Consider the following 24,526-nt stretch of genomic DNA (forward strand, 5'->3'; position numbering starts at 1 on the left):
GGCATGGGGGTATAGAATAGACCCAGTGACTTACATGCATTGGGATAAAGAATAGGCCTGATGCACTATAATGCATGTGGGATAAGGAATAGGCTGAATGTCCTTCAAACATGGGGATAGAATAGGCCCAATGCTCTACAGGTTAGGGTATAGAATAGACCCAATGCCCTACAAGTTTGGGGATGTAGAATAGGCCCAATGCACTACAGGCATGGGGATGTAGTATAGGCCCAGTGCCCTACAGAATGGTGGATGTAGAATAGTCCCAATACCCTACAGGCATGGCGATGTAGAATAGACCCAATGCCCTATGGGAATGGCATCATGTAGAATAGGCCCAATGCCCTACTGGCTAGGGGATATGGAATAGTCCCAATGCCTTTCAGGCATGGGGGTATAGAATAGACCCAGTGCCTTACAGGCATGGGGATAAATAATAGGCCTGATGGACTATAAGGCATGGGGATAAAGAATAGGCCAAAGGTCCTTCAGACATGGGGATAGAATAGACCCAATGCTCTATAGGCATGGGGATAAAGAATAGGCCAAAGGTCCTTCAGACATGGGGATAGAATAGGCTCAATGCTTTACAGGTTAAGGGATGTAGAATAGACACAATGCCCTACAGGCTAGGGAGGTAGAATAGGACAAATGTCAAGGCCACTGGCTGAAGAAGAAAATGTAACAAGATATGGCAGGAATATAATGTACCATTTATGGTACTATTATTTTTTGTTTTATACCGAAAAATTATCTTCATAGATATCAAATTATTTTGATAATATCAAACAGGTTATTTTTATGAGCATTTCTTGGCACAGAGACAATTAACATAGCAATTATCTCATTTCCATATCTCTAACATTTTTGGTCCATTGTCCTCCTCATTAAACATGACAATTTCAAAGCACAGCTAAATTATTACATCCATATCACTCTGTCCAATCAGCTGATTTTGTATTATTAGGTGAGATATAATCAATGAAAAACCACTACTCAGACTTTCTTTCATTGATTATCTGAAATTTTACACTGAAGCTAACATCTATGTGCAAGAGGCTTTGCTCATTTTTTTTAATGTTGGTATTTAAGCACAGTGTGATCATTTCCTGTTTGGGAAAGTAAATATTAGTGTTTTTGATCAGAATTCTATTTTAATGGGTCCACTACTCACAGGTGATCATTTGTACTTCTAATATCAGACAAAGGAAAAAAATAACATAACATTACCATGCAGGCATTCATATACAGTAGTGTTTAATGGCACCACATCAAAATAGTGCCTAATTTTGTAACCCACATTTAATTCCTGATAAAACATTTAGGTTCTGAATGTTTGAAGGACATGATTGACACCATTCAAGTCCTAAGTCTGATTCTCAAATCTGCCATGTGTATGACCTATTTAAGTCTTCAAAAACAGTTTTAATTATGATCCCAAGGTTTGGCATTCAATTTGGCATCTCGAGGTGCTGACATTCAATGGCTGATAAAGTAAGAAGCTATCTGAAATCTTTCTAAAGCCAGCACAAAAGGATTCTGGCTTTATGTCGTCAGTCATTTTATCAGTTTTCCCATGACTGTCACAATATCTGGGGTACCTCTAATGTATTATCAAGCATATCTGAAGCCAATAAAAAACTTTGTCAGGCAGATAAAAAAAAATTGGTTTCACTTATCCAAATTTGCACATTAAATGAGTAGGACAAATCGTTCATTTGGCCGAGAATTGACTCAAAATCTTTATTCGGTGTTCTTCTGTTATGGACAGGTTAATATACAAAATCTGCATAATTTATTGGCAAAAATAGGATATTTTACTTTTCATACCTGGAAATCAGGTAAAATGTTTTGGTGTGAATGGTTCCATAAGAATGTCACACTGTAAAATGGCAAAGTTGTCAACTCTAATTTACAGCAAGCCATACTGAAGTCAAATTCTGTTATCTTCTCTAGTTTTAGAATATTAAAAATTGCTTCATTCCTCCTACACTTTTTAGATAATTAATGGTGATAAAAAATTCCTGTCTGTTGGAATGGGGTTGGTGGAAAGCTCAATAAAAGGGAATAGAGGATTAAGGGTGGTAATGGAGAATCAACAATTGAGGCAAGTACGGATACTGTGTAGCTTCATTATTCTGACAGTTGTAGTTCTTTTTTATTTATTTGTTTTGCATTTTGAGTTCGTGACTTTGTGTAACATGTATCATTTGAAACTACTGTGAATTCTGTATCCAGCTCCGGTTGGCTACTGCCTCTGAGTATGTCTCTGGGAAAGGCACTTAGCTCCCATATTCCTTGGCACGATAATGTGTTTGCAGTGCCATTAAAACCAACCAACCAAGCATGCCTAGTGAAGGAATTATTTTTTCCTCTTCTTAGTTCCAAGACAGTGTGTAAATTAGATTTGCACAAGTTTTCTCTCATGCATGCAAAGTGAGATTGAATGGCACAATTTCATTTGGGATTTTTACACATGAGGATCGAAAGAAGAGGAAATAGAGATTTGGACTGGAAGCTTTTACAAATTTGATGTCAACTGAAATTCAAACACATAATTATGGAAAGGAAACTTTAGTCAAAATAATGGGAAAAGCATCAATTTCCACATGAAGGAAAGTGCATTCCCTGAATGATACAGAGACTTTTAACAAATATTCTGACATTATTGCTGGCATAACAAATGGTTATTTGATCCACTTGTCATGTCATTCCATGTATTTATTTTATTTTTAATGGCAGTTTGTTCTAATCAGTCCATTAATACAGTCAGTTTATCTCAGATTGTTTTTTGAGCTAAGTAATTTCTGAAGGATTTAATGGATTCAGATCAAATTTGAGATAGATCTGAAGATGCAAATTCAGATTGTCAGAATTAATTTCACTTGTTACCTTCAAAATTTCACTAAGATAGGGTCCATTTTGTAGCATATGTATGGAAATTATAACACTTGCATCACTGATTAGGTTTCACTTAAATAGCTTATAGGGACATCATGGATTAGGTTTCACTTACATACCTTATAGGGACATCATGAATTAGGTTTCACTTAAATATCTTATACCTTATAGGGACATCATGGATTAGGTTCCACTTAAATACCTTATAGATACATAATGTATTAGGTTTCACTTGATACCTTATAGGGACATCATGGATTAGATTTCACTTAAATACCTTATAGAGACATGGATTAGGTTTCACTTAAATATCTTATCGGGACATCATGGATTAAGTTCCACTTAAATAGCTTATAGGGACATCATGGATTAGGTTTCACTTAATACCTTATAGGAACATCATGGATTAGGTTTCACTTAAATACCTTATAGATACATCATGGATTAGGTTTCACTTAAATACCTTATAGATACATAATGTATTAGCTTTCACTTAAATACCTTACAGGTGCATCATGGATTAGGTTTAACTTAAATGCCTTATAGGTGCATCATGGATTAGGTTTCACTTAAATAGCTTATAGGGACATCATGGATTAGGTGTCAGTTAAATACCCTATAGATACATCATGGATTATGTTTCATTTTAATAGCTTCTAGGGACATCATGGATTAGGTTTCACTTAATACCCTATAGGAACATCATGGATTAGGTTTCACTTAAATACCTTATAGATACATAATGGATTAGGTTTCACTTAAATACCTTATAGGTGCATCATGGATTAGGTTTCACTTAAATGCCATACAGGTGCATCATGGATTAGGTTTCACTTAAATGCTTTATAGGAACATCATGGATTAGGTTTCACTTATGATGCATTAAAATGTGACTTTATAAAAGGGATGACCTTTCATGAGAGGGACACCTCTAATGCATTAAAAATGTGTCCTTATAAAAGGGATGGCCTTTCATGAGAGGGACAATATGATGCATTAAAATGTGACTTTATAAAAGGGATGACCTTTCATGAGAGGGACACCCCTTATGCATTAAAAATGTGTCCTTATAAAGGGACTGGCCTTTCATGAGAGGGACACCCCTTATGCATTAAAAATGTGGCCTTATAAAAGGGGTGGCCTTTCATGAGAGGGACAATATGATTGAAATATATTATTCTGGTTTCAGGCAAAAGTTGGCCTTATTATAGGTGTGGGTCTCATAAGCAGTGCCTCTCAAGGGGGGTGGGGCACTGTATTACATAGTGTACTGGAACCCATTAGCATACCCACCTTATAAAATGGACCATGATACAGCTAAGCACCTCATAGTCAACAATCATTTTATTATGAAAGGAATGGGAGTTTCACTCAGAGATTGCAGCACCACATGAAAGTTTTGGTTCAAGTGTTATTAATGCAGGACTGAACATGTTAACAAAATCTCACTAATTAAATTAACTATTTCATGGTTTTTAAAGAGTTCCATCTACTATGCTCCATGTGTGTGATACAACAATATAGTTTTCATGAACCATATGCAAGAAACTTAGGCTGAGAATAGGAAACAGTATAAAACCTGATCTGCCAAGATATAATGTACCAGTAGTTCACTGTATAGACTGAGTTTTTTTTTATGATTGATTTAATGCTAAAAGTCTAGATCCTTGTCTAATGGTACATTATGTAGTCATAGTTCAAGGCCTACAGTATTCATTCCAGAAATGGAAAAAGTGGGGCCCAATGATCCATATCAGGTTGAAAATTGGGCCCAGTGACCACTTTCAGGTTGAAAGTGGGGCCGATTGACCTGTATCAGGTTGAAAATGGGATCCATTGACCCTATCAAGTTGAGAAGTGGGACCCAGTGACCTCTCTCAGGTTGAAAAGTGGGGCCCAATGACTCCTCTTTGGTTGAAAATTAGGTTAATTTAGAAAAAATGGGTTGCAAAATACCTTTATCATATGTACTTGCTTATTAGTCAAGTCAAACTGCAAATACCAAAGATCCTGATCTGCTGTCACACAATGCATCCGCAGATCTCGGTCTATGTTGTTTATTCTACTGATTACTCCTAACAAACTGCACAGACCCAGATATGCCAGAGCATGATGTGATGGCAGATCTGGAACTGTGCAGTTTGCATTTGGACTCATAAGTGGTATATACAGTACCATTTCTTTCTTTATTGAAGAAACTCAAACACATATGCACAGGCACTCGTGTCATGGATTTATTAATTTCTGCAATCAATATTCAATTTTCAAGCATGCTATGCTTTGAATCAGTGGAGTCCAACTACAGCACAGTTTTCTACAATTTCCTTGTCCAGTAAATTAACCCTGTCCACTGTGCTAAATTAACCATGCCCACTGTCCAGGACACAATTCATTTAGATGACAAGGAAACTTTAGCAAACCTTGCATTTAGTCTGACTCATCAGTTCAGAGTATATCATGCTGGAAAAGTAAACATTTTTTTAATTATAGAAATTAATAAATTCACAACCTGTGTGCCTGTGATCATACACAGCCTTCCCATTAGCAGCTTCCATGATGGGATTTGAATTCCTCATACTCAAGTAACCATTCCCATCCAGAATTTATTTACAATATTTAACTCTTCACTGTCATCATAATGAATTTTCCTCCCTGAACTTAGCAATGGAAATAAATGCAGTAGGGTTTTGCTGAAGATTTCATATTTTCTTGTTTACATACCAATATTCTATCAGTGATCCACTGGTGCCCAGCCAAAGTCAGTAATACATTTCTGTCAGCCAATGAAATTAATTGTATTATAATTCTTTGGCAATGAGCTGACTTTATTTAATTAGCATGGGGTGTGCTCAGTTCAGACTAAAATCAGCCAATTTTGTATCTTTTTGGGTATTTTTTTATGCGCCAAATGGGTACCACTTCTTTGCACCAGTGATAAAAATAAAGGTCACTGGCCCAAGGACACAACCCAGAATGAATCATGGTGTGTGTGATGTACATTATTGGGCATACTCCACACATTGATAAAGAAGTTACATAATCAGAAATGATATGGACTGTAGATATGGCTAGTTTATGCTCGTTATTGCCAAAATCACCAAAGGCAGTCAAATTTTCTTATTCCGAATCATTATTTTTATATAAAAACACACATTTCAGAAATCTAGATAAATATTTAATATATGGAATAATTTTAAATTAAAGTATGTCAACACGGTCATGTATACACATTTATTTAAATTAAATATTCGTCGTCGTTAGAAAATTTGATACTAATATAATTTCCCCAAAGTCTGTTTAATCCTGATTATTGAATACTGTACACCTTAAATATCATCAAAACAGTTACAATCATCACTATAGACTTTTGCAATGGTGACCAGGCATTAAACTTAGTCAGGCAAAGAGAATTATTGGTCTATCCTAACAAATAACAGGGTAGGACAATTTGTTTTTCAACATGTGCAGCTTTATATATATTTCTTAGGGCATGTAAATAATGATATTCCTTAGGAACAGAGATGTATGAGGACCATAATAAATCGATTACTTGCCGTTTTAAAGTCCATGTATGTGTAATCAAAATTCCAAAATATCACACCCATCATTGAAATAGTCAATACTGAACAATACATGACCTGTATGACTTGCGCTTATCTGAAGTCCACTATGGCCCGCACAGTGACCATCTTAAAAATCTTGTTATGAATGGATATATTACTATGGGGTTTTCAAAGAAGAAGTCTTCTTTTGATATTCTTTTGATCCTAAATGAAAATGGTGTAAATCTGATGTCCAGTATGGCTACCACAGTGGCCATCTTGAAAATCTTGTTATGAATCCTTCTGAATGAAAGACAATATTGCCATGATGTCTTCAGTTGAAGATGTCTTATGATGTATAGTTGATCCTATATGAAAATGGTCTCGATTTGTTGTCCAGTTTGGCCACAACAGCTACCATCTTGAAAATCTTGCTGTCACTACTCCTGCTGAATGGATGGTCAGATCTACACGAGGATTTTATCTAAATAACTTCTTATGATATCTAGATGGTCCTAATGGTGCCTGCAACAGTAGCCATCCTGAAAATCTTATCACTATTTCTCCTGAATGAATGGTCATATCAGCATGGAGTTTGCACTGGAAGACTTCTTTTGATGTGCAGTTGGTCACTGATGAAAATGTGTACTGATCCAAATAATAATGTGACTGCCACAAAAGCCATCTTGAAAAATTGTTATCACTACTTATCATAAATAACTGGTATTATCAACATTTTTGTCTGGCTGGTACTAAATAAAAATGGTTCCAATCCAATATTGAATATGGCCACCATGGCATCCATCTTGAAAATCTTTTCACTATTGCACCTCAGAAATGGAATGATATATCAATGTGGGGTTTCCACCAGAACACTTCTGATGATACCTTCTTGGCCTAAATGAAAATGGTGCCAAGTTTACGTCCAATATTTCCACCACAGCTGCTGATTTGAAAAAGTTTGTTATCACTGAAAAACATCAAAAATTATTTCAAGACTTGATAGTTAATATGATGAAATGGTCTTGTCTTGAATTCCTGAAAATTATTTTCAGCCAGTAGAGTGTCAGTCCCATCGAGGTACTCTTGTTTAATTTGATGGGGTATTATATTATCACAACTTACATAGTACTTGCAGGGAACCAGCTTGGATTATATATTTGTTAAAATATTCTTGAATCATTAGTCCTTACCATCTACATCAGCCCCTTTGGGTCAATAGAGACCCCATTGATAATAAAACTGATAACAAAATTTAAATCAGACCTCAGGACTCCAACATTAGTATCTCAGTCTTTTTATATAAGTTAAACTGTGGAAGCATATATTTAATTTGAATTAATAATGGGAAATTTTAGTAAAATAAAATCACTACCCCAAACTATTTTTAGTGTCATCTTTAATCTAAGTATCATGTCCCCAATTATTTCAATGGACATTGAATTTCTTGCAAAAGATACATGTTAGTATTTTTCAGAATCTTGGGAACTTATAATTACACGACTACAATAATGATAACCACTCCATTCAAAGTCATATTAACTAGGAAGCACTTGAAATGTTTCATCCTCCTTTCAATTCTAGTTGGGGCCCTGATTGGCAATTGGTCTAAAGTGCTCTCCGTTATGGATCACTGCCATCTCACCTCTGTCTGCGTGGGTTCGAGTCTAGGATTCAGCCAGTGTGGGTATCAGAGAAAGCTTGCCAGTAGCTTCTCGTGGGTTGGTGGTTCTTCCCAGGGTTTTCCCGGGTTCTTCCTCCACCATTAATACTGACTGCCATGCATAGCCTATCGTGTACTGAAAAATGGCATTAAACCCCATTTGTCAAAGAAACTGATTTTATATATGAACTCTTTTGACACCCATGCACTGCACTATGCACAGCAGATAGATAGAAGTCTCTTGTTAAAATATCTATATTTATGTAAGATTTATAAAAAAATTAAAAGACCATTCCCAAAGCATATTAAGGCTTATGTTTTACTGTGACATCTGAGAATGGCTAGTAACATTATTTTCTAAACAGTTCCAAGAAATATGTCATCAGATGAACCTTATCAACTTACAGGTATTGGAGAAGACCTACTATGTTGTTATTTATCAGCAAATTGACATGTGATGTATCTGGTTGCCAGTTTCTTGTCACAGGGCTTATTATGACCTTACTTTACAGAATTAGCTGCTGTCTAGACAGACATGTTAGGCTTATGCCATTGCCACTGAAAATATCATCATTACAAGTATTCAGCCAATCATATGTTATTGCATACTATAGTAGTCTCACATAATCTTCAGCCAGTCAGCTGTTATTGCATCCTACAGTAGTCTCACATAATCTTCAGCAAGTCAGCTGTTATTGCATCCTACAGTAGTCTCACATAATCTTCAGCCAGTCAGCTGTTATTGCATCCTACAGTAGTCTCACATAATCTTCAGCAAGTCAGCTGTTATTGCATCCTGCAGTAGTCTCACATAATCTTCAGCCAGTCAGCTGTTATTGCATCCTACAGTAGTCTCACATAATCTTCAGCAAGTCAGATGTTATTGCATCCTACAGTAGTCTCACATAATCTTCAGCCAGTCAGCTGTTATTGCATCCTACAGTAGTCTCACATAATCTTCAGCAAGTCAGCTGTTATTGCATCCTACAGTAGTCTCACATAATCTTCAGCAAGTCAGATGTTATTGCATCCTACAGTAGTCTCACATAATCTTCAGCAAGTCAGCTGTTATTGCATCCTACAGTAGTCTCACATAATCTTCAGCAAGTCAGCTGTTATTGCATCCTACAGTAGTCTCACATAATCTTCAGCAAGTCAGCTGTTATTGCATCCTACAGTAGTCTCACATAATATTATACATAGTTTTTCCTCTTTCTTGTTTGAAAGAGAAAGAGAGAAAGCTGATGATGATTAAAGAATGTCACCTGTATTCACCAGAAAGGCAGAACCAAAGGCTGAAAAAGAAAATTGGTTTTCTCACAATATCTTTAGTTCTGTGTCTTGAACATGGACAGAACTGGATGGATGGCTTGACCTGGAGTAAGAAACAAGTTGGCCAGTTGATTTTGGGGTCAGAAGGTCAAAGGCCACTTAGTTTCAAAACAGGTTCATGCACAAAAACTCAACCATGTACCTTCATGAAAGTTTGTGGTGAGAAAAAAATCCCCAGTTGGTTCTGGGTTAACAAGTCAAAGGTCAGTGTCATTGTGCAAATTTACTTTAATTCTAGATCAAGGTTTTGGGATGTTTTTCAGTATAGATAAGGACAGTAATTCTTAATTTGAAAAAGTGATATTTTGGTATAAAATCTTTTGTTCTCAAGTATGCTTTTTGACCAAAGTTTGTGACCAATTTGCGGGTCTTATGGTGAAAATTCAAAGTCAGGGTCAATCTAATGGGATAAAATAGTTTCTGCACAGAAAATTTAGTTAACAGCAAAATACCTTTACCAGAAATCAAGGTCATTGAAATGAATTGGTCAGTAATCTCCATGGATAACTATTGCATACCATTGCCTACAGAGTGGACTTACTGAATATGGCAGGTGTATAATGTACCATTCACTGTGATCCATGGCAGATGTACAATGTACAATTCATTGTGATCCATGACAGGTGCATAATGTACCATTCACTGTGATCCATGGCAGGTGTACAATGTACCATTCACTTGATCCATAGCAAATGTATAATGTACAATTCACTGTGATCCATGACAGGTGTACAATGTACCATTCACAGAGATCCATGGCAGGTGTATGATGTACAATTCACTGTGATCCATGGCAGGTGTACAATGTACAATTCACTGTGATCCATGACAGGTGCATAATGTACCATTCACTGTGATCCATGGCAGGTGTACAATGTACCATTTACTGTGATCCATGGCAAGTGTATAATGTACCATTCACTATGATCCATGGCAAGTGTATACTGTACCATTGACTGTAATCTGTGGCAGGTGTACAAAGTACCATTCACTATAATCCATAGCAGGTGTATAATGCACCATTCACTGTGATCCATGGCAGTGTATAATGTACCATCCACTGTGATCCATAGCAAGTTTATAATGTACCATTCACTGAGATCCATAGCAAGTGTATAATGTACTATTCACTGATATCCATGGCAGGTTTATAATGTATCATTCACTGTGATCCATGGCAGGTGTACAATGTACCATTCACCATGATCTTATTGCAGCTTTAATTCCATAATTCATGAATTTATGGTACTGCAGTACACATATCTGTTAAAGATTCTATGAAATATGAAAAGGATACATAGTCACAAATGGCAACATTATTAACCATTTTTAATTTCAAGATTTTGTATTTCATCTCTAAAAATGAAACCCAAAACAGAAGACACTTGCTACAAAGAATGCCTGTCCAATAAAAAGTAATGTTTTGACCTGTTTATTGTCTTTCATATGCAGGTTTCACTGTACCATGTGTAATTGTTTCTGGAAAATTGGGTTTATGAACAGGTGCCCTTAATATCAATGTGTCCCCTAAGACAGATCATTCTGTCATACATTCTTTGACATTACTGTATTAGTATTCATTAGAAGAATACATTGAGTTCATAATTTATTTGTTCAGCTAGCACAAAGCAAGTCTGTTGTTTTATTATTTGCATTATTATCATTATTATTATTATTATTATTATTATTATTGGCTGGCTATAAAACAGGTATTGACCAATGACGTTCAGAAAAGGTTCTACAAGCTTTTTCAGAGTCCACTTTCTTTGTCCTACACCTGCTTCATGGCCAACAAAAGGTTTTATGTAATTTGTTGTTGGTCAGAGCTGGAGGCTTACAGAAAATATTCACTGATGGTTTGATATCTCCAAGATTATTTTTGCATTGAAAATAAAACATGCCTCATTCTGTAAGGTAACAATATTCCTAATGAATCATCACCTCTGTGGTTTAGCAGGTACACCTGGTAAATATGGAGATCAAAGGTTTGATTTGTGTATTCATAGTGATGAGTATGGTACAAGTTTCATGGCACTGAGGTTAGTGTATATCATCCATTACATAGGGATGAATACACAAATCAAACCTTTGTATACATGTGTATTCAATATTCTAGCAGTGTTAAATGTATTTTATACAACACTTTTGGGACATTGATATTACACAAGCTTCTACCATGTTGAATGTATTTTATACAACACTAATAGGGCACTGATATTACATAATTTACTACATTGTTAAATATATTTTATACTGACAGGACATTGATATTACATAAGTTTCTATGATGTTAAATATATTCAATACAACACTTACAAGACATTGATATTACATCACATATTTCTACATGTTAAATGTATTTTATACAACACTGATAGGACATTGATATTGCATAAGCTTCAACGATGTTAAATGTATTTTATACAACACTGATAGTACACTGATATTAAATAAGTTTCCACAGTGTTAAATGTTTTTTTATACAACACTGATAGGACATTGATATTACATAAGCTTCAACGATGTTAAATGTTTTTTATACAACGCTGATAGTACACTGATATTAAATAAGTTTCCACAATGTTAAATGTTTTTTATACAACACTGATAGGACATTGATATTACATAAGTTTCTACTATATTAAATGCATGTTATACATCACTGATAGTACACTGATGATTCAGAAGTATAAATGTATTTTATACAACACTGATAGTACATTGATATTACATAAGTTTCTACTATATTAAATGTATTTTACACAACACTGCTAGTACACTGATGATTCAGAAGTTTAAATGTATTTTATACAACACTGATAGTACATTGATATAACATAAGTTTCTACTATATTAAATGTATTTTATACAACACTGCTAGTACACTGATGATTCAGAAGTTTAAATGAATTTTATACGACACTGATAGTACATTGATATAACGTAAGTTTCTACTATATTAAATGTATTTTATACAACACTGATAGCACACTAATGATTCAGAGGTTTAAATGTATTTTACACAACACTGATAGTACACTGATGTTACACCAGTTTCTTTGATGTTAAATGTATTTTATGTGACACTGATTGGACACTGTTTTATGCAACATTGATTGGATCCTGTATTTTAAACAGTACTGCTTGGACATTGATGTTACATAAGCTTCTAGCATGTTAAATGTATTTTATACAACACTGATAGGACATTGATACTGCATAAGCTTTCACCATGTATAGCTATTGTATACACCAGTATTAAAAAATTAAAGCATGTAGTCTGAACCATGTTTCAAAAACCACTTCCAAGTCCTTAGACTAATTTAGTTCAGCAAACTCTTGGATAAAGTTTCAGTAAACTTTTTGCCAGGTTCTTTTGTGGCCAGAAAAATTTAATTTTCTGCAGCTGTGTTACAATGAAGAGGTTGACTGAAGAGTATGAATATGAGACTGTGGGTAGTGTATATCGTCCATTACATAGGGATGAATATGACGCAAGTTTCATGGCACTGAGGTTACTGTATATCGTCCATTACCCAGGGATGAATATTGCACAAGTTTCATGGCACTGAGGATAGTGGTTTGTCCATTGCATAGGGATGAATATGGTACAGGTTTCATGGCACTGAGGTTAATGTATTGTCCATTACATTGGGATAAATATGACGCAAGTTTCATGGCACTGAGGTTAGTGTATTACCCACAACAAAGGGATGAATATGATGCAAGTTTCATGGCACTATGGTTAGTGTATATCATCCGTTGCATAGGGATGAATATGACACTGAGGTTAGTGCATATCGTCCATTACATAGGGATGGGTATGGTATAAGTTTCATGGCAGTAAGGTTAGTGTATGTTGTTCATTGCATAGGGATGAATATTACACTGAGGTTAGTGTATATCATCCATTGCTTAGGGATGAATATGACACTGAGGTTAGTGTATATCATCCATTGCTTAGGGATGAATATGACACTGAGGTTAGTGTATATCAGCCATTGCTTAGGGATGAATATGACACTGAGGTTAGTGTATATCATCCATTGCTTAGGGATGAATATGACACTGAGGTTAGTGTATATCATCCATTGCTTAGGGATGAATATGACACTGAGGTTAATGTATATCGTCCATTACATAGGGATGAATATGACACTGAGGTTAGTGTATATCATCCATTGCTTAGGGATGAATATGACACTGAGGTTAGTGGATATCGTCCATTACATAGGGATGAATATGACACTGAGGTTAGTGTATATCGTCCATTACACAGGAGAGTTGCAATGAAATAAACACGATCTGATTCTTTCTTCTACACAGATGATTCATGTCGTTCAGACCAGATGCTTTCATCTGCTAAGTTCCAATTCCATTTAACTGGATCAAAGACCTTTACCTGCTAAACAAGACCTGCAATCAGCAGGATCAAAGACCTTACCTGCTGTAAAGGCAGATACAGTTATCAGCGTATCACATGCTGGAAATTTACAATTTTTAAAATTTTAATTTTTTATCAAATTTTCTCAGACTGAACAAGAAACAAGAAATGTGACTTAATCTTTGGGATTTGTTTTTTGTAATTCCCACATTTATTCTATAATAACAAAATTACCGTAATATTATGGCATCTGTTGCAAAAAAGACTTCAATCAGATTAATCAGTGCTAGCAAAAGGGCATATAAAAATTAAATGATTATCTAGTTTCAACTTTGAACTAATGCAAAATAAACCTTGAACAGCATATTAAGCCTGTAAACCACAGCTATCAGATGAAGCTGATAATCTTTTGCCATTCATTATTGCATGAGTCAGATAACATTAAGTACCATCATTTTTTTTCCCCCCTACAGGTAATTTCTCATTAAGACCTCATGTACCGTTAGCAATGCTTTTGCATTACAGTTGCATTACAAGTGTGTTAAAAGCTTATAATTCCTGGGGAGGTGGGACTGAACAGCAGACAGAAAGTGCTTAATTTTTCCATTATTATCAAAAAGAGAATGCAGTATAGACATTTCCAGTCTGACTCACTGACTCATAGTAAATAAGCTTAACAGTTTTGTTTTTAAAAAAATAGAAAACCAGATAGATAATTTAGTAAGTTTACAGTGATGATGCTACATACAGCATTTATGATATAAGATGTTTTCATAAGTGAGATATGAACTGGTGGCATTACTTGTATGATATAACTGTGAACATGTTATTTTTTATTTTATACTTTGAGGAATAATTATTTCCTTGATTTTACTCAAGCTTGTGATATTTCACAAATAAATAATTGGAACTACTGACTGAACTTTCATATTTATTCTGGAATCAACATTTCACGAATCTCCAAATCTCACTAGACTTGCCTCTCTATTGACCAGTATCTATCTAGACATGCCTCTCTTTTGACCAGTGTCTCTACTGACCAATATTTCTCTAGATATGCCTCTCGTTTGACCAGTATCTCTCTAGACATGCATCTCGTTTGACCAATATCTCTCTAGACATGCCTCTTTTGACCAATGTCTCTACTGACCAATATTTCTCTAGACCTGCCTCTCTATTCACCAGTATCTCTATTGACATGCCTCTCTATTGACCAATATCTGTATTGACATGCCTCTCTTTTGACCATTGTCTCTATTGACATGCCTCTCTTTTGACCAATATCTCTATTGACATGCCTCTCTTTTGACCAGTATCTCTCTAGACATGCCTCTCTTTTGACCCAATGTCTCTATTGACCAATACCTCTCTAGACATGCTTCTATTTTGACCAATGTCTCTACTGACCAGTATCTCTCTAGACATGCCTCTCTTTTGACCATTGTCTCTACTGACCAATATTTCTCTAGACATGCCTCTCCATTAACCAATATCTCTCTAGACATGCCTCTCTTTTGACCAATGTCTCTACTGACCAATATCTCTTGACATGTCTCTCTATTGACCAATATCTCTCTAGACATTGCTCTTTTGACCAATGTCTCTATTGACCAATATCTCTCTAGACATATCTATCTTTTGGCCAATATCTCTCTATACATGCCTCTCTTTTGACCAATATCTCTCTATACATGTCTCTCTTTTGATCAATATCTCTCTAGACATAACTTTTTAAAACCAATATATCTGTAGACATGCCTCTCTTTTGACCAGTAGGTCAAATTGCTTACACACTCACTTTGAATCCTCTTTATTTGGTCTAAATGCTTGCCTTTACCGATCACTGATGTCTCACCTCTGTCCTCATAGGTTGAAGTCTCGGTCTTGGCCAACATGGGCATGTAAAGAAAGCTTGTCAGTAGCTTCCTGTGGGTCATTGGCTCTTACTGGAGTTTTCCCCAGGTCATTGGTTCTTACTGGGGTTTTCCCAGGTCATTGGTTCTTACTAGGGTTTTCCGAGGTTCTTCCCACACGAGATATATTGACAGCTATGTACAGTCTATCTTGTGCTGGAAAATGCCATTAAACCCACAGCAATATTGTTTGGATAGAGAGATTTAATGAATGCACAAAAACAATGCACATTATTTATCATTAGTGCAGCAGTACAGCATACATAGTACTTGATATAAGGACCACCCTATCCCTCCACAATCCCTGCAGAGATCCACAAAATGCATATGTTCCAGAACTTAAGTGCCCTATTGAAATTATCCTCATGCTGTATAGAACAATTCCAGCCATATGAATTTTCCTTGTGAAACTTCTTGGGTAATAGTATGGAATGCTCATTTAATCTCTCTGTGACAGGAGATCTCCCAATGTAAGTACAGCTGTCTTTAGAGACACATAAATGCAATGAATAACACATGCACCACTAAGATATCATTTATTATTTTCAATATACAGGATTCTTTATTGCTTACAGATTTTGCCAGATTTTTAGGTGTTTTTTTTCTTCAGTTTTCTTCTTTAATTACAGCTTGTTAGGTGCCAGAGTCATTGATGAATTTGTATCCTTGTAGTTTCCTAAATAATCATTCAGCCATTAAACGATTTATGAATTTTTGAATGAGCTTTTAATTGTTCCAGAATGACTACTTCCCAAACAAAATTCCACAATGATAAAATCTGACTGCCTTCTCTCACAGTTAAAATATATTTTAAGCAAATAAATCTGAGATACTTTCCAATCAGTTTTAAAGAAATCGTTTACTTTGATCTACTAGGACCTTTATTTATGGAATTTGAAAACTTTGTCACTCAATATTCACCATCTGTTTTAAGACAAACATATATAATGTTCAGCAAAAGAATGAAAACTGTATAAACCTTTGACCACTGTGATTTTTTCCTTCTGCTTTCAAGTTGGTATTTGTTATTGCCTGAAACTTGGTTCCAGGTATCGGCCTTTACATTTTGTTATTCCATCAACATACCCACCCAAACTTGGTATTCCATCAACATACCCACCCAAACTTGTTATTCCATCAACATACCCACTCAAACTTGGTATTCCATCAACATACCCACCCAAACTTGCTATTCCATCAACATACCCACCCAAACTTGTTATTCCATCAACATATCTGCCCAAACCTGTTATTCCATCAACATACCCACCCAAACTTGTTATTCCATCAACATATCTGCCCAAACCTGTTATTCCATCAACATACCCACCCAAACTTGCTATTCCATCAACATACCCACCCAAACTTGCTATTCCATCAACATACCCACCCAATCTTGCTATTCCATCAACAAACCCACCCAAACTTGCTATTGCATCAACATACCCACCCAATCTTGCTATTCTATCAATATACCCACCCAAACTTGCTATTCCATCAACAAACCCACCCAAAGTTCCAACTCTTTTAACATGGCTTGCATATTTTCTTTTTTTTTTCCTTCATATTTTATTGGCAGCACATGTGCAGTTTTATTTAAATAATGAATAATTTTAATTCACAAGTTTTCAGTAAACATATGTCTGCCATGTGTACATTTATTCACTTGTTGAGGCTTAATGGCTGACTAGTATTTTCCACACTTTGTACAAGGATGTTTTCAATTAAACCATGCTGCCTTTAGCTAATAGCCCACATGCTGAGTTTTATCAAGAAAATACCTGCAGGTCACGAGAGAAAGGGACCATATAAATATAGTGGTGTTATCTTCCTTTGGGAATGCAGATCCAGGCAATTAGAGATCTGTATCATCCTAGAGATACATGTGTTTCTAACTGAAGTAATTTGTGTTTTAAAAGACGAAAAGAGAAAAGACTTCATTGTCCCTAATGAATTTAGGGTTCATCATTAGTTTTAAATCGGCATTCTAGTCTTTACAAATCTTGATCTAATAATATTTTTAAAATCAGATCCAATAATAAAAGTTCATTTTCAAATTTACTGATCTTACGTAATTGTTACCTAAAGTCACTGTTTGGCAGCAGCAAAGTTCAGGCAGTGATCACACTATTTCCTCTCATTTCATTTGTGTCAAAAGCACTTGCTAATATAGGACATGCATTGACAATTTCATTGACACAAATTTTTTTTTTGTTGCCAAACTTTATGAACTGGATTTTACATCATTATCTAGAGTAAATCACAGCATGTCAGTATATTTGTAACAGCGTGTCAGTATATTTGTAATAGCATGTCAGTATATTTGTAGTAGCTTATCAAATATACATGCAGTAGCTTCTCAGTATATGTATAGTAACTTGTCAGTATATATGCATTTGTTTGTTAGTTTATATATAAGAACTTGTCAGTATATCTGTAGTAGCTTGTCAGTATACATGTAGTAAATTGTAATGTGTGTGTGTTGTGTGTATATATATATATATATATATATATATATATATATATATATATATATATATATATATATATATATATATATACAATAAGATAAGCAACATCAACATGTAGAATGTAATACAAACTATCTCCAAAAATTGGGAACAGCAATGGGCAGTTTTATGGCACCTTCTTATGCATCTTTATTGATGGGGGAAATTAGAAAATGATTTTCTAAATAAATGCCTCTTAAAACCAGATGTTTAGTTAAGATTTTTAGACAACATCTTTATGATTTGGAGTTATTCATTAGAAGATCTTTATTATTTTATAGACTGTTTAATAAAATTACAACAATAAAATTTACATTGAATGTTTCTGAGACTAAAGTATCATTTTTGGACATAGAGGTCATGAAAATAAAAAAATGACATCACTACCATGGTTAAAAATACAAATATTCATCAGTATGTGTAATATTCCTTATGCCATCCTAAAGCATGTAAAAATGGGATACCATATAGTCAGACAAAAAGATGTAGAAGAATTATTTTGGATGACACTGTTTTTAAATCATCTTTAGCAGAGTTAGGTCAGCATTTTTTAAATAGAAATTACTCTATTGACATCAATAATACTGCTTTCCGAAAAGTATCTTCTCTTACACAACTTGAACCTTTACAATGTAAAATCAAAAATAGAAATGAAGATATCATTCCTTTTTGTTACTGAATATAATCCAGGTTTGCCTAATATAGGTAAGATTAGCAATAAATATTGGGATTTATTAAAATTATTATGTAAAGCAAGTGTTAAATCACTACACGAAAGCAAACACACACTTGCTTATAAAAGGACTAAAAATCTTAAAGATTTCCTAATTAATTCTAAACTAGAAAAAACATCATATAAAAAAGGCTCATCATCTAAATGTAATTGACCTAGATGTTCTTGTATTAATGTTTGGTTATTCACTACAGTTCTGTACATTATAATATTGATGTCAGTTTAAGATTTTTTCCAGTATTCTGCTGCTTTTGTGACTACACCTAGCTAGTCAAAGTAGTGACAGCACCTAGCTAGTCAAAGTAGTGACAGCACCTAGCTAGTCAAAGTAGTGACTGCACCTAGCTAGTCAAAGTAGTGATAGCACATTGCTAGTCAAAGTAGTGACAAGACCTAGCTAGTCAACATAGTGACAACACCTTGGTAGTCAAAGTAGTGACAACACCCTGCTAGTCAAAGTAGTGACTACACCTAGCTAGTCAAAGTAGTGACAGCACATTGCTAGTCAAAGTAGTGACTACACCTAGCTAGGCAAAGTAGTGACTGTACCTAGCTAGTCAAATTAGTGACAGCACATTGCTAGTCAAAGTAGTGACAACACCTTGCTAGTCAAAGTAGTGACACCACCTAGCTAGTCAACATAGTGACAACACCTTGCTAGTCAAAGTAGATACAGCCCCATGCTAGTCAAAGTAGTGACAATGTCTTGCTAGTCAAAGAAGTGACAACAACAGCTACTCAAAGAAATGACAACATGTAGCTAGTCCAAGAAGTGACAACACTTAGTCCAAGAAGTGACAACACCTTTCTAGTCAAAGAAGTGACAGCACCTACTAGTCAAAGGAGCAACACCACCTAGCTAGTCAAAGAAGTGACAACACCTAGCTATTTAAAGAAGTGTGTCAAGTCAAATTTTGAAACCCTCTGTTCATGTGCTTGCAACAACTAGAACAATATATTGATTGGTAGTGACAATGAATTATTCCTATGAATATTATATTATGTTATTGTCTTAGGATATAGATGATACTTTGACACTATTAACAATAAAATTCCCACATTTCTTCCCTGGATTGTAGATAAAGTGGTGTGTAAGCTCCATGGGAAAATTAGCAGGTAGAGCAACAAGCACATTTTTGTCTTCATATTCAATTGTTACCTTTCATTAAACAAATTTAAATTTAAAACACCCTCTGAAAACTGAATGATAGAATTTGATTGTGAGATGTGTTCAGCCATTCCACCATGTTCAACTGTAAATAATTGTATGCATGGCATACTAATTAATTGTTTCTGGCAAGATGTCTGTGAGAAAAGACTTGCCTGGAAGATGCAGAGTGGCAGTGGAATAATGAGTTGGAATGCCTCTTTTCTCAAATTATGCCCAGTTTTTTAAAGTCAGAATGTCCCTATCAACCAATTATATTATCCACATATTTTATTTATTATTATATTTCTAGTTAAAAATTTACTTGTTTCATTCAAGTTTGGGATTTAGTTTACATAGTGTGCTTAATATTTCCCAAAAATATACATACCAATTCATGGGTCCAAGTTACCTTCAGTAATAGAATGATCTTACGTAAAGTTTGTAGATTGTGTTGGAATCATACTTGTCTTTTTAGATCATGGATCAGAATGATAATATTTGTACTTTTAAAGACCTGTAATCAGTAGTTTTTTTTAAAAAAAAACAAATGAAAAACAACTCAGGCAGTTTTGTCAGCAATCTTTGTGCATTTGACCCAGGTGATTTCTTCACGTGGGGTTGTGGTTGCAGGGGCTTTCTGCCAGATTTTGTCTCCAGGGTCCTTGTATGCCCTCCAGCTGCATCTAGCTATGTTGGGCTTGTTCACAATGGCTATCATCACTGAAAGCCAATGATCAATTGTAACCACTGGGCTTAACACTTGTAGTCCTGGACTTAAATGGGTGGTGGGGTAGGCTGACTGTTACCTGTACCATGTTACTGTCCTGGACTTTAATGGGGGAGTACCTTGACTATTTCCTTTACCGAATTGCCATCCTGGACTTTAATGGGGGCATACCATGACTATTTCCTGTACCATGTTGCTGTCCTGGACTTTAATGGGATAGTACCTTGACTATTTCCTGTACCGTGTTGCCATCCTGGACTTTAATGTAGGCATACCATGACTATTTCCTGTACCATATTGCCATTCTGGACTTTAATGGGGGAGTAGGCAGATTATTTCCTGTGCCGTGTTGCCATCCTGGACTTGACTATTGACTATTTTCTGTACTGTGTTGCCTTGTGTATACAGAAAGTCCCTGACTGCCTTGGTACATGTAGTAGGTTTATTTTATGCTCTATGAATCAGCATGTGGCAACTGCAGGTAGCCCCTGCCCTTCTCATCCACAACAGCAGCTGGACTCCAAGGTTCCCTCTATCACTACTGACTGCATGATGAATCATAGAAGACATCCTGATACATTTTTCAAACTGTCTTGTGTGTTTCTTATATAGAAATCTGTGTTTCCTATGTTAAACTAAACCTTTGATTTCTCAACAGTGAGTTGTCCTGAAGTTGATTTGTTAACATGTAAATGATTACCACATCTCTGATCACACGACTTTCAACCTCAACAGCAAAATATAAAATATAAACTAAATGTACTTTAGGCTGTCAAAGATTATCAAAGTTTAAATGTTAAATTGTCAACCACACATCAAAATTTTACAATCCCCAAACTGAATATTGAACAGTGTACATGTATATGTAACCCACCATGTTCTAGTGCTATGATTTGGAATTCATGTCAGAGATGGCTCTGTTGACAGCTTTAAGAAAACATGTCTTGGTTATATTCCTTCTCGTGGGTCGGTGGTTCTTTCCGGGGTTTTCCCGGGTTCTTCCTCCACCATTAATACTGGCCACCATGTATAGCCTATCGTGTGCTGAAAAATGGCGTTAAACCCCACAACAACAACAACAACTTGGTTATATTCCATTTTAATTGTTGTTGTTTGTAGGGTTTTTTGTGGGGTTGTTTACAAAATTTGGATTAGTATGAAATAGCGTGCTTTATGTGCAAAGGGGAGAATTGGCAGCTATATGCCACATAATCTGAGTTTTCCATATATATATGCCATGTATATATACAGCTGTATGGCAATTACATTGATTTAAAATAAACACGTGTTTTAAGTTGTACCCAGCTTAATATCATGTACATGAAATGTTGATGGTGGATTGCAACATACTGTGTCAATGGTAGATTGCAACATATTGTGTCAATGGCAGATTGCAACTTATTGTGTCAAATGTGGATTGCAACATATTGTGTCAATGGTGGATTGCAACATATTGTGTCAATGGCAGATTGCAACTTATTGTGTCAACGGTGGATTGTAACATATTGCGTCAATGGTGGATTGCAACATATTGTGTATTCCTTATTCATTCTATATTTTTTTCTTAACTGTCATGCATGTGACAGCTCAGAATATTAATAGCATCTGTCTGTGTACATGCAAATGACTTTAATAGATAACACGTGTAATAATAGCATCTGTGTACATGCAAATGACTTTCATAAATAGCACATGTGTAATATTAATAGCATCTGTCTGTGTACATGAAAATGACTTTCATAGATAGCACATGTGTAATATTAATAGCATCTATCTGTGTACATGCAAATGACTTTCATAAAAAGCACATGATTGTGTAATATTAATAGATGTAATGTAATATATGTAATATATTTTCTGTTAGATTAACTGAAGGTTAGGACTACAAACAAAACTGAGGTTATACTATCCAGTAACTAAAAAATGATATTGGACAAATCACTTCAGTACCATATTCAACATAATAAATCAAACTGCCTTAAAAAGCATTTTCACCCCATTTTCAGGCATGTTGGCATAAATGCCTACTCAAAAGACTTATTTATCATTCAAAAGTTTTGGTAGAAGAGGTGTTGTTCTTAGAAGTTCCCCTTTCAAAATGTTTCATGTAGCATGTTTTTGCTTAGATATATGGCTATGGAGGCAGCCAACCCTAGTAATGCTTGTATATTTTGGTGGCAGCAGCTTTCCTCAAAAGTAACAGACCAAGACCAAATACATAAATTGTCAAAGGCTATGATTGACAAATTAATCCTGTTCAAAACCTAGTGACATTTCTCTAAGACTTGTGGCACCCTCTTAATTTTTTTTAAGTTCCCACTATGTACTTGTCTGATATGCATGAGCTGGTCAACTCGGAATTGAGGCACAGAATAACTTCAAACTTTTCAGTCAACTGAACATCTTAATTAGAATACTGGTAGTGAATATTAGGTTTGTCCATTATCCCTTCTTGGATTAAAATGACTAGCGTAAGGATTAAAGATCTGTGGTCATCTGTTAACAATGTCATCTCAAACAAACTGGATATTCAAGAAAGATTGTCTGTGAACAGCTTGAGTATTGAAGTTTTTGAAATATATATGTATTTTACATTGCTTAGGGTCCATGCAGTCCAAAATCACTAAAGCATGTACATGTTGGCTTGCATTGTCTTTGTTGAATATCTACCCCAAGGTAAGGGTCATTACAAGCATAGGTAAAAGTACTCAGTCACTGTTGTTGTTGTTGTGGGGTTTAACGCCATTTTTTAGCACACAATAGGCTATGCATGGTGGCCAGTATTAATGGTGGAAGAAGAACCCGGGAAAACCCCAGGAAGAACCACCAACCCATGAGAAGCTACTGGCAAGCTTTCTCACATACCCACATTAGCCAAATCCTAGACTTGAACCCACGCAGACAGAGGTGAGATGGCAGTGATTCGTAACAGAGAGCGCTTTAGACCACTCGGTCACTCGGGGCCCCACTCAGTCACTAAATGTCCATATAATAAGAGCTGAAGGATTATTTACAAATTTGCACAAGATAAAAATCATGGATTCCTGTTATAAAATATGTACACAAGAAATGGACAAGTTTGAAAATGAGTTTTGACAGTGCAACACAATAAACAGACATGTTTATGAGTGAGTTTTTTCGGTATGACACAAGAAATGGACATGATTATGGCTGTGTTTTTTTGGTATGACACAAGAAATGGACATGATTGTGACTGTTTTTTCAGTATGACACAAGAAATGGACATGATTGTGACTGTTTTTTCAGTATGACACAAGAAATGGACATGATTATGACTGTTTTTTCAGTACGACACAAGAAATGGACATGATTGTGAATGAGTTTTGTCAGTATGATTCAAGAATTGGACATGAATAAGAGTGAGGTTTTTTAGTATGACATGATTGTGTTTTTTTCAATATGACAAAAGAAATGAACATTTTTTGTGAATGCTTTTCAGTATGACACAAAACATGGACATGCTAGTGAGTGTTTTTTAGTATGATATTTTTAGTGAAATTACATCAGTTTTCAGCAACAGCAATCCTGAGATGCTTATTTATGGCAGGACATAAATTGCAAAAGATTTCCAATGCAATTTTATAATTTTTATTTACTTTATCATTTTCTGTTATTGCTATTATAAAAATTTATAAAATTTTTATTTAATA

General features: G+C 35.2%; 1 protein-coding gene across 1 annotated transcript in view; it reads left to right on the plus strand.

Annotated features, from left to right (window-relative positions):
- The window catches only part of LOC149786104 (neuron navigator 2-like), a 367,654-nt gene that overhangs the window by 45,602 nt on the left and 297,526 nt on the right, over positions 1-24,526 (plus strand). The window lies entirely within an intron of this gene.

This window comes from Sinohyriopsis cumingii, chromosome 12 (assembly GCF_028554795.1).
Source record: "Sinohyriopsis cumingii isolate HCF-2022 chromosome 12, ASM2855479v2, whole genome shotgun sequence".
Classification (NCBI taxonomy): domain Eukaryota; kingdom Metazoa; phylum Mollusca; class Bivalvia; order Unionida; family Unionidae; genus Sinohyriopsis; species Sinohyriopsis cumingii.